Genomic DNA, 11,386 nt, shown 5'->3' with positions numbered 1-11,386 from the left:
AAAACAAAATAAGGACGGTTTCTTCTTACTCCATCCATTCATTCATGGAGAGTACACCGCCTTGGACACTTTCACCATAAATTTATTATTTATGTATATTTATTTTTATTGTACTTTATTTTATTTGTTTGTACGTCAAGTTCCGATACAAAACTTTACGAAATGAAGTTTAGTTATTTGTTTTGGTTCATTTTTTTTTCATTTCATTTTTTCATTTATTTGTTTGTAATACAAAAAGCCTTCAAGGCCAAAAACGTATTACATCTATTTCCATAATATTATTTTAACATTGTATTACATGAATATTATTTTAACAATATATTTTTTAATAAACAATTTAAATAAGTTCCTTCTTTACTGTTCTCCTTTTTTGTTTATTTGCACTTTTCACTACATTACTCTAGTACGAAAACAAACCTCACAGGTTATGACGTATAGATGGCAGTTATGTCCTGATGTTTTAATGTAACAATCACAATGACAATACAGTGAAGGGATTCAAATGACGACAGACTACTATGACCTTTCTTTGACCTTGACATACCAATTAATAACAACAAATATATTGATTTTTAACGATCATATATTTGTAGTAATGTTGCCGAAGATCGAATGATTGGTTGAACGGTGCTGTATGGGTACATAATCGATCAAACATCAACATTACTCCGTAAGATAGTGAACAGTCGTGATCGTGAAAATATTAGTTTATACAAAATAGTAAACGTAAAATATTAAACGTGGAAAAACAGTAAGAATAATATATGCATACGGAGATAAATGTAAGTCTTAATCAGAAATATGTGGTGTTTATCGTGATAAAACTATGATTTTTGATTTTTATTTGACATTATCTTTTTAATAAGATTAAATCAAATTTAGTTTTATCACGATTTTGCTAGATACTCTATACAGTATTTGAATTTAATACCAATTCCTTGGGATTTCAATTTGAATACAATATAGTGAATGAATAATATATAGGCATTTTTGTTCTTTTTGTTTGTTAATAGAATAAATAAAAGGAAATATAAATTCACACCATCTATTGACGAAAAAGTGAGGCTCTAATAATCTAGCCAGGCCATAATCCAGAAAACTAACTTCTTTTGAAATACACGAATATCGTAAAACCGAATATCGTAAAACAAAAAAAAAAAAAACCATCAAAGGAGTGTGAAAGGAATAAAACCACTATCATTAAAGTCCGTACATAAACCAAAATAGGAACAGGGTAGTCCCAAACCACTAGAATTCAATTTAAACTGTGGCATGTAATTTGTGGGACAACAATAGAAAAAAGTGGAATTTCCAGGGTAAGCCGTGAAATTGTAGAAATAGGCAAACAAGATTGTGACATTTTATGACCCATCTGACCTTCGAAGGTCATTATACACACAAAAGGTCACCTTCGGAATAGAAAAAAAAAACTAATTCGAATAATATTCTATCATCTAATCATGGTGTATGTTATGTGTACTTGTGTATATGTGGTAGTACATATTTAAAACTTAAATTATTTAATTATACATATTATATTATATAAACTATAATCCCGAAGAAAACATTGTAGATCATATATTTCCTAATTCGTAACGTCTTTCTTCGCGAATGAAATACCTCCAACTAGAATAATTATATAATCAAATTCAGAATTGTTAATTTTCATAAGCAAAAAAAAAAAAACTTATCCTAATTCGTGCTATAGAGGATTATTTAATTATCTTAATTAATTACTATTAAATTATATTATTGTTTTTCTTACACATAGTTTATATAACTTATTGAAACATATATATTTGTAATATAATTACAATATTTAAATTTTATAATATTAGATCTGTTCAATAACAAAAATATTTATATATTTAGTATTGTTTTGATACAACTTAATATAGTTTCTTTTGTTATTGAACAGACATATATTATACACCTAATTAAATTACTAACTTATTTTTTTTTTGAAACATAAAAATTTTAAATCAGTTCGATTCTAGAAAATCAATTAATCGAATATACAAAAAAAAAAATACTCTACAATTCAATTAATTAGTTGTTCACAAAACATATTTAATACTACAAACAGCAACAATAATAAATCAGATTAATTATTTGTGATAATAATTAACTTATTTTTTTTTGATCTCCAATAAATAATAATATATAAACAATAATAAATATTATAACAAATATCAACCAAAATAATATTTAAATAAACGTTTATTTAAGATAAAAATCTTGGTTAAATAATTAAAAAAAAACTAGTCTAAATAAATAACTAAATGTCTAAGTGACAAAATAACAAAATAACCAAATAATTAGGTAAATAACCAAATAAAAAACTATTTAAATAACTAACTAACTCAATAACTAAATATCAATATAACTAAAACAATAAATAAATACATAAATCAATAAATAAATACATAAATCAATAAATAGATACATAAATTAATAAATAGATACATAAACAAATAAATTAATAGTGAAATCAATCAAATATGTTAGGAACTATAAAATGCCATAGTGAACAAAAACATTAAAAATACAAATTTATAAATTGTAAAACAAACTTATTTAAAACTATATTTCTATATCTTTTGCTTATACTTAAACACATTCAAATATTGTTAAATTGTTAGATTTTTGTTATATCTTTATTTTGTTATTTTTGTAATTATTTGTATGTTATATATTATATGTTAATTGTTAATTTTTTGCGATTATTTAATTATTTAAGATTTGTTATTGATTTTGTAACGATAATTATACATGAAACTACCATATAAAGATAATTTTAATCAATAAAATTATGTTTATAATTAAGTTTAAGATCTGAAATCTGTTACATGTTATTATTATTCGTGAGAATGCAAGGCTAAGAGGAGAAAGGTAATGGTGTGAGTCGTGGTAAATGGTGAGTTTTACTTAGGGGTTCCTACGATTCTAAATACGGGTGCATAGGAGCCATGGATGGCTGAAACAATGCCATATCAGGGGAGGGCAACCCGTGAAGGTAACTCAAACAATACCTTCAGTGATTCCTGAATATATTGACCACCTAACAAACCCACACGCAACTGTCAAAACGTCCGTCCGTCAAGCTTAAAGGTATACCATAACATTGTGTTTAATATGTCTGTTGTTAAGTGTTAGGAAATATGGAAAATTACAAATGGCACGAAAAATTTAAGTGTCGACAAACTGAGTGGAAAAGAACCGACCCCAATCCGACGAGCTAACGCCGTGCAACCACCAGCGTGCCAGTTCCACTCCCATTCGAAGGTTTGTCACATTTATGGCGCCCAACGTATGAGCATTTTTCAAAATGCCATACAAATTTCAATACGGTAATGTTTATACAACAAACGCATGTCCCGGAAGGAGTTTATGAAAAACAACATACCATGCCTGCGTCGCGGCGTTTGTTTTGTAATCATAACAGTATTGAAGAACGAATCATTTTGAATCAAAGTGTGTCGTTAAAGTATGTCATAAACCGTTATGACTAAAATGTCTTAAGTTTATTCGCGACTCTAACGAACACACGGCGAGAAAAAACTGATTAGTTCAAATTTTGTTTACTCGATTATAGGAACTCGAATCAAAACAGTTCTGAAAATAAAGTAAGTCATAAGCCAAACGACTATAAAGTCTCGAGCTTATTAGCGACTTTAACAGACTCGTTGCGAGAAGATTTCTATAATCCATAATAGTATTGTCCAGTGAATACATTTCGTCCGCATTTTTGACAGTAGTAGATAAGAAAGAGAATCCATTTCCGAAGGAAAACAACAATTTTCTTCATTATAACGTGGGTAATAATTTTATTTAATTTTCGTAATGAAAATTATTTCAAGATTTATAGATGTTTTTGCAAATACAAAACATTTTCTTGATTTCACAATTTGTAGAAAAATAATGTAAAATGTTAAAAATTTGAAATAAAAACATCATCAGGATCACCAATCAATAGTAAACTACCAGCCAAACTCGATGATTCACACCAGCCAATATCTGAAAGAAAAAAAAAGTTAATATATAAATTAACTAACAGCAAATTCACTTTGCTTAAAACTAAAAAAAAAAAATCAAATTACTAAAATAACAGAACCAAAACTTAAAATAATAATTAACAAAATAAAACTTTGTATGTATTATATTGTAGAATTGTAGATTGAGTAAAGTAAAAGTATTGTTTCTTTGTATTAAGTTAACTACTAATCCTAGTACACTCGACTGAACTAATATCAAAACCATACATTGGTTAATAAGAAAATCCTTTTTTTTATATATTGTTCATATAATTACGTTTTTTTTTCTTAATTATCTATCTTCTTTAACTATTAGATCATTTCAATTTTCTTTTGTATAATTATTTTTTTTTAAACTTATTTTTTTTTGATTCACGCTTGTGTCTTGAATCTTTTGTTTTGATTAGTGTTTTCTCTCAGGAGAAGATTTAGATTAGATTTTTTTCGTTAAACTGACATATATTAATTAAACAAAAACTATAAATAGGTTTATATTCCCTTATAGGATAGTTAAATTAGTATTTTTGTACCGATCCTCACCACTATAGTCAACAATATAGTTTTGTTTTATTAGGAAAATAGAAATCTTGTTTTCGTTATACTAGTTTTTATATAAACAATCATGGAACAGGAAAGAGCACTAAGATCTAAGGGCAAATCTAAACAAAGCGACCCTACACCAAACAGAACAGTAACGACAACAACAACCACTACTGCTACGGCAACTACAACAAATGTAATACCATCATTATTATCTCTGACATTCCCACAACTACCGGTTAATACTCAGCAACCATATCCACAACATGTTACAACACAACAAACAACTTCGTCTCCCGAAACCGACAACACCATAGTTTCACCCCAATATAGTAGTACAGCAGCCCTGGGAATACGACAGGAGTACATTGAAAATCGTTCAAACCAGAATGTAAGGTTAAACCAACACATGGAAAACGACACTGTTGTAAACAACGATGGCTTAACTCTTAGAGATTATGTAAGTGCATCAGTAGGAGCATCTCAAGCTGAAGTGTTAAAACAGGTATCCGAAACACTGCAACAATTAGTACCTAGAATTGTCCAAGAAGTGATGAGAGCCGAAAGAAACAATTCATTTGACATCTTTAATAATACCCAGGCACCTCAGCACAACTACGTAAACTTCTCTCAACAAAGACCAATGGAAACAGAAAACCAACAACAACAGCAAATACACCAACCAACTCCTAACCCAAACCCCAATTCTAGAGTACACGCGCCGTTAGAACTGGAGAAATGGGGCATCAAATTTGACGGTAGTAGAAAATCATTTACAGTCGAAGATTTCGTGTTTAGGGTTGAATCGCTACAAGTCGATTACAACTGTCCGATGACAACGCTAATGAAAGGTTTCCATCACCTATTGTCCGGGAATGCTTATGAGTGGTTTTGGACATTTCGCCGCGAAAACCCTTATTGCGAATGGCCACAATTAAAATATAATTTGATAAGGAAGTTTCGTCGATTTGACAGTGATTCCGAGATCCAGCGATGCATAATGGAGCGTAGACAACATCCCTCAGAGCTCTAAAGAATCAACTTAGCCGTGAAGTGAGAGAGGAAGAATTGGTCAGGATCGTAAAAGATAACCTAAAGGATGGAATATACCAATTAATATATCCAATATACATCCGAAGTTTCGACCAACTTTTAGATGAATGCCGACGTGCTGAACGGAATTTGGTAAAAAGAAATAGCCACAGACAATATGCCGTTCGGAGAGTAAACGAAATCGATAGTACTGAAACGCAAGGCGATGTCGATTTTAATATAGAAGCGTTTAAATTAGATAAACCACCTGCCAGACAACTCGTTTGTTGGAACTGCAAAGCTCCAGGCCATACTTTCGTAGAGTGTAGTTCCGAACAGCGAAACCTATTTTGTTACAAATGTGGGTTCGCAAATGTGATTACACCTAAATGCCCGAAGTGTTCGGGAAACAAATAGACGAGCATGGCAAGGACTGGGTTGACATGTTCGAATCAAGACCAGTCGTAACGATAACAACAAACATGAACGAAGACTACCAAAAACCGAAGACCGTAACGAAACCTTTTCGAACATATGAAGAACGACTCGAACATTATAACAAAGTACGTGAGAGGATCTTTAATGACGTTGAATTTAAGCCGAACGAGAGAATCATAAAAACACGAGAGAGATACAAGAAGAGAAAAGCCGAGAGAAAAGAAATAGCAACAACCTCGATATAATCAGATTTCGACAACAGACCTTACATGGATGTACTGGTTAATGGATTACACCTTAAAGGACTGATGGATAGTGGAGCTTCAATAAGTTGCCTAGGACACAATTGTATGCAAAATGTTAGGAAAATGAATTGTCAGATAATTGATTACAAATCCAACATAAAAACAGCAGATGGTTCAGGTCATCAAATAATAGGCAAGATACTGGTTAACTTGAAGTTTGGATCTAAAAATAAGGATGTTGTACTATACTTGATTCCGAACTTAAAACAGGAGCTAATACTCGGATATGATTTTTGGCAAAGTATAGGAATCAACATAAACCCTGCAAGTCTCGTAGTCGAAGAAATAGGGACAGATACAACTAACAATAACAACATACACATATTATCCGAACAAGAACTAAGGATATTAGATAACGTAAAAACGTATTTCCGATGCTATACGAAATATGGATTAGGTAGGACAAATCTGGAAAAACATATTATAGACACCGGAGATGCTCAGCCCAAGAAGATGAGGTACTATCCAGTGAGTCCAGCGGTACAAAAACTGACTTATGCGGAGCTCGACAGGATGCTGGAACTGGATGTAATCGAAATAGCCAAGGAAGCCGAATGGAATAGCAGGACAACGCTGGTGATAAAGCCTAACAAGAATCGCTTATGCCTAGACGCACGGGAGCTAAATAAAGTCACAAAGAAGGATGCTTATCCTCTCCCGAATATCGATGGTTTGCTCGTGAGACTTGGAGATACGTACTTTATATCTGCTATCGATCTGAAGGATGCCTTTTGGCAGATCCCGCTAGAGGAATCTAGCCGAGCTAAGACTGCATTTACTGTCCAGGGGAGGCCTCATTACCAATTCAAAGTAATGCCCTTCGGCCTCTGTAACGCGGCCCTGATGGACAAGGTCATCCCATCAGAGCTGAAGGACAGGATCTTCGTGTACTTGGACGACCTCCTAATAGTTTCATCTAACTTCGTAGAACATGTGGAGATGTTAAAAATTGTAGGCCAGAAACTAACGGCGGCAGGACTAACCATCAATATGGAAAAATCCAAGTTCTGCTATAAAGAACTTAAATATCTTGGATACATTGTCGGAGGAGGAAAGCTAAAACCGGACAAAAGTAAAGTAGAGGCAATAGTTAACATGAACCCACCTAAAAACGCCAAGGAGGTACGTCGATTCTTAGGGACTGTAGGGTGGTATCGAAGATTCTTAAGCGAGTTTTCAACATTAACAGCTCCGCTAACAGATACTTTGAGGAAAACGACTAAATTCATACTAACGCCAGATGCCCTGAAATCTTTCGAAGAGTTAAAAAAGCGTTTAGTTTCCAGCCCCATTCTCACCAGCCCAGATTTTGATAAGCATTTCTACGTGCAATGCGATGCATCGAATGTTGGAGTAGGTGCTGTGCTTTTTCAAAAAGACGAGGATGGAGGTGAACATCCTGTCGAATACTTTTCTAAAAAGTTGAATACTGCCCAGAAAAATTACTCAACAACGGAAAAAGAGTGCTTAGCTGTTGTGTTGGCGATAGAAAAGTTTAGGCAGTATATAGAGCTAATGGACTTCACCGTGATAACGGACCATTCAAGCCTCAAGTGGTTGATGAAGCAAAAGGACTTGAATGGAAGATTAGCTCGATGGAGCTTGAAGCTACAAGGCTTTAGATTTGATATTGAGCACAGGAAAGGAAGCAAGAATATAGTACCTGATATGTTATCTAGATTAGATATTGAAGAAATAACATGCAACGAAGACAGATTGATCGATTTAGATTCAGAAGATTTCAAAGACTCAACTTATTTAACGCTAATTCAGACAGTAAATGACAATAGCGAACGGTTACCAGACATACAAGTTAAGGAAAACAAGGTATATAAGAAAATTAAGTTTGATAGGGAAAGCGGAAGTGAAACATCTTGGAAAGTATGGTTACCAAATCCTGCGATATCTAAGGTCCTAGCTAAATGTCATGAAGATAATACGGTACATGGTGGCGTAGCTAAAACTTTATATAAGTTACGCGAACTTTTCTATTGGCCGACAATGGTTAAAGATACACGGAATTTTGTAAGATCCTGCGATTTGTGTAAGGAAATAAAGCACCCAAAGCAAATTTTGCGACCTACAATGGGGAAAGAAGTAATAACACACAGACCCTTTCAGAAATTGTATATCGATTTCCTTGGACCATATCCAAGAAGTAGATCTGGAAACACATTTATATTTATAGTGTTGGATCATAAAACCAAATTTGTACTTCTTAAGGCAATGTCTAAGGCTACCACTAAAGCAGTCAACAAATTCTTAGTGGACGAAATTTTTCATAAGTTTGGCGTGCCTGAACAAATCCATTCTGATAATGGAAAACAATTTGTTTCTGGGGCTTTCAAAGACCTGCTAAATACCTTCGGCATAAAACATATAAGAACTCCCATATATGCTCCACAGGCAAACGCGAGCGAGAGAGTTAACCAGATGATAATAAGCGGTATAAGAAGTTTCCTCCAAAATGATCAGTCGAAATGGGATGAGAATATCAGTAAAGTAGAACAATCACTACGATCTACTATACACGCGTCAACCGGAGTAACTCCGTACTTTGCTCTCATTGGCTACAACATGGTTACGCATGCGGATGCTTATGAAATCCTGAGAAAATTGAATGCGTTAGAAGATGGTGAAATAACAATACTTCCTAAAGCTGACATGATGCAGAGTCTACACAACAAAATCAGTGACAATGTTCATAAAGCGTATGAGAGGAACGCAAGATATTACAACAAGAGGAGCAAGATCATAACTTATAGAGAGGGACAAGAAGTTTATAGAAAGAACTTTATACAAAGCAATTTTGCGAAGGGTATAAATGCAAAACTGTGTAAGCCCTGGTTAAAGTGCAGGATCAGAAGAAAAGTAGGATCTAACCAGTACGAGGTTGAAAATTTGAATGGCCAATTAATCGGTATAATGCATGCACAACACCTTAAGCAGTAGAAAACATTAGAAAAAAATATTTGGACATAAGGCTAAGATAACTACAGAAAACAGGATTATAGGTGAATATCAAGTTTATATGGCTAATAAGTAGGGTATTCAATCGATTAACCGAAATTCCTTTTTTTTTTTTTTTTGCACTTTAACATATTTTCTTTTTGTATTTATTTTTTTTTATTTCAATTCAAATACAAATTTCAAATTAAAATTATATATTTTTTCGAACATCCAAGAAAAATGTTTAGTGAGAATAACAACTTGCATTTACATGTAAAGAACTTAACGAAACTATCAAAAGTATTCAATATCTAAAACAATATAAAAAGGACACCAATGATATACCGAAAGATTTGAGATGCTTAGAAAAAAAACTAAAAAAAACTGAGATATTGGTTATTCTTTATCATGCTTTCGATTTCACCAACATCTACAATCAACGAGAGAGTTTTTATTTTTCGGTCAAGTTTTATTAAATCAAAAAAAAAAGAAAAAAAATTAAATTATATTCTTTTTCAAAAGATCATTTGAGAAGATCTCACTATTATCCTAAAGAAACTGAAATGTGTATACAAAAAGGATCTCAAATACCATATTTGCTATTATTTTTTTTTGGTTGAATTGTTATATTTTGTTTTTTTTTATGTTTGTGTACACAAAATTCGTGGTTGTATTTTCAATTTAAAAATTATTATAGACATTATTCGGCTAATCGCATAATTTTAAATTAACCGATTATTAACCGAATATATCTAAACCCCGATAAAGGATTTGCTCGGTTAACCGATTAAACCAAAAAAACCCGATTAATTGAATACACTACTAATAAGTAACATGAAAATCCATAAAACTATTTCTTTTAAATTTAGATAAATTGGGTGATAACATAATCTTAGAGATGACATAAGATTTGAAAAAAATACTCAAATCAGGCTCGAATTCTGAAAGTCAAAGTCTTTACATTTTTGTTAAACTAACCTCTTTGATCAAATTGAAACCCCCTGACTTTTTTTTTATAAACCGAAAATAGAACTATTCTAAGAACGAATCAAAATCAGTGAAAAAAAAAACTATAGTAGCCATGTTCGGAAAGAAAGAAAAAAAAAAAAGAAAGCTTTACTCACAAGATCTTGTATATGCTTCTTGGATAAATCCGGAACACATTAAAGGAACAAGGTGATAGCGCGGGACATTTATAATCGTGTACAGACTTCCACAATTGAAGATTTATCTGAAAAATAAAAATTTTTTAGTTGTTGTTTTAGTAATAGATCAAGGGGAAAGGAAACTAAACAAGAATAGAAGATTTGATTTGATAGATAGATTTGATACGATCATGATACTGATAGGAATACGTGTAGATTTCATAACTTCCAAGACCAGATCAACGAACAGAACCTGGATGAATAGATAGAATACAATTAATAGCGGGATATAAACATTGACGAAAACGTATGTATATATACGAACTTACCCTGAATGGAACAAAAGTATTTAGTAATACCAAACTTACCGAGGTATTAGACAGGTGCCCGGCTTCGTGGTTCCCAGTTTTTATTGCTACACAAGTTCTGCAATAAATACTGCCTTTGTGACGGTCACCTCAAAAACAAAATAAGGACGGTTTCTTCTTACTCCATCCATTCATTCATGGAGAGTACACCGCCTTGGACACTTTCACCATAAATTTATTATTTATGTATATTTATTTTTATTGTACTTTATTTTATTTGTTTGTACGTCAAGTTCCGATACAAAACTTTACGAAATGAAGTTTAGTTATTTGTTTTTGTTTTGGTTCCTTCTTTACTGTTCTCCTTTTTTGTTTATTTGCACTTTTCACTACATTACTCTAGTACGAAAACAAACCTCACAGGTTATGACGTATAGATGGCAGTTATGTCCTGATGTTTTAATGTAACAATCACAATGACAATACAGTGAAGGGATTCAAATGACGACAGACTACTATGACCTTTCTTTGACCTTGACATACCAATTAATAACAACAAATATATTGATTTTTAACGATCATATATTTGTAGTAATGTTGCCGAAGATCGAATGATTGGTTGAACGGTGCTGTAT

The 11,386-nt window shown here is 32.2% G+C and overlaps 1 long non-coding RNA gene across 1 annotated transcript; it reads right to left on the bottom strand.

Moving 5' to 3' along the window:
- Nucleotides 1-3,798: 3,798 nt before the first annotated feature.
- LOC135950091 (uncharacterized) lies at nt 3,799-10,581 on the bottom strand. The gene is made up of 2 exons (XR_010575931.1): nt 10,423-10,581; nt 3,799-4,017 (listed from the first exon to the last, which is right to left on the bottom strand). It is a non-coding gene; the product is annotated as an uncharacterized LOC135950091 (long non-coding RNA).
- Between the last annotated feature and the right edge of the window lie 805 nt (nt 10,582-11,386).

Source organism: Calliphora vicina, chromosome 2 (assembly GCF_958450345.1).
Source record: "Calliphora vicina chromosome 2, idCalVici1.1, whole genome shotgun sequence".
Lineage (NCBI taxonomy): Eukaryota > Metazoa > Arthropoda > Insecta > Diptera > Calliphoridae > Calliphora > Calliphora vicina.
The sequence above is the reverse complement of the archived record's forward strand: the minus strand, read 5'-3'. Positions and strand labels throughout refer to the sequence as shown.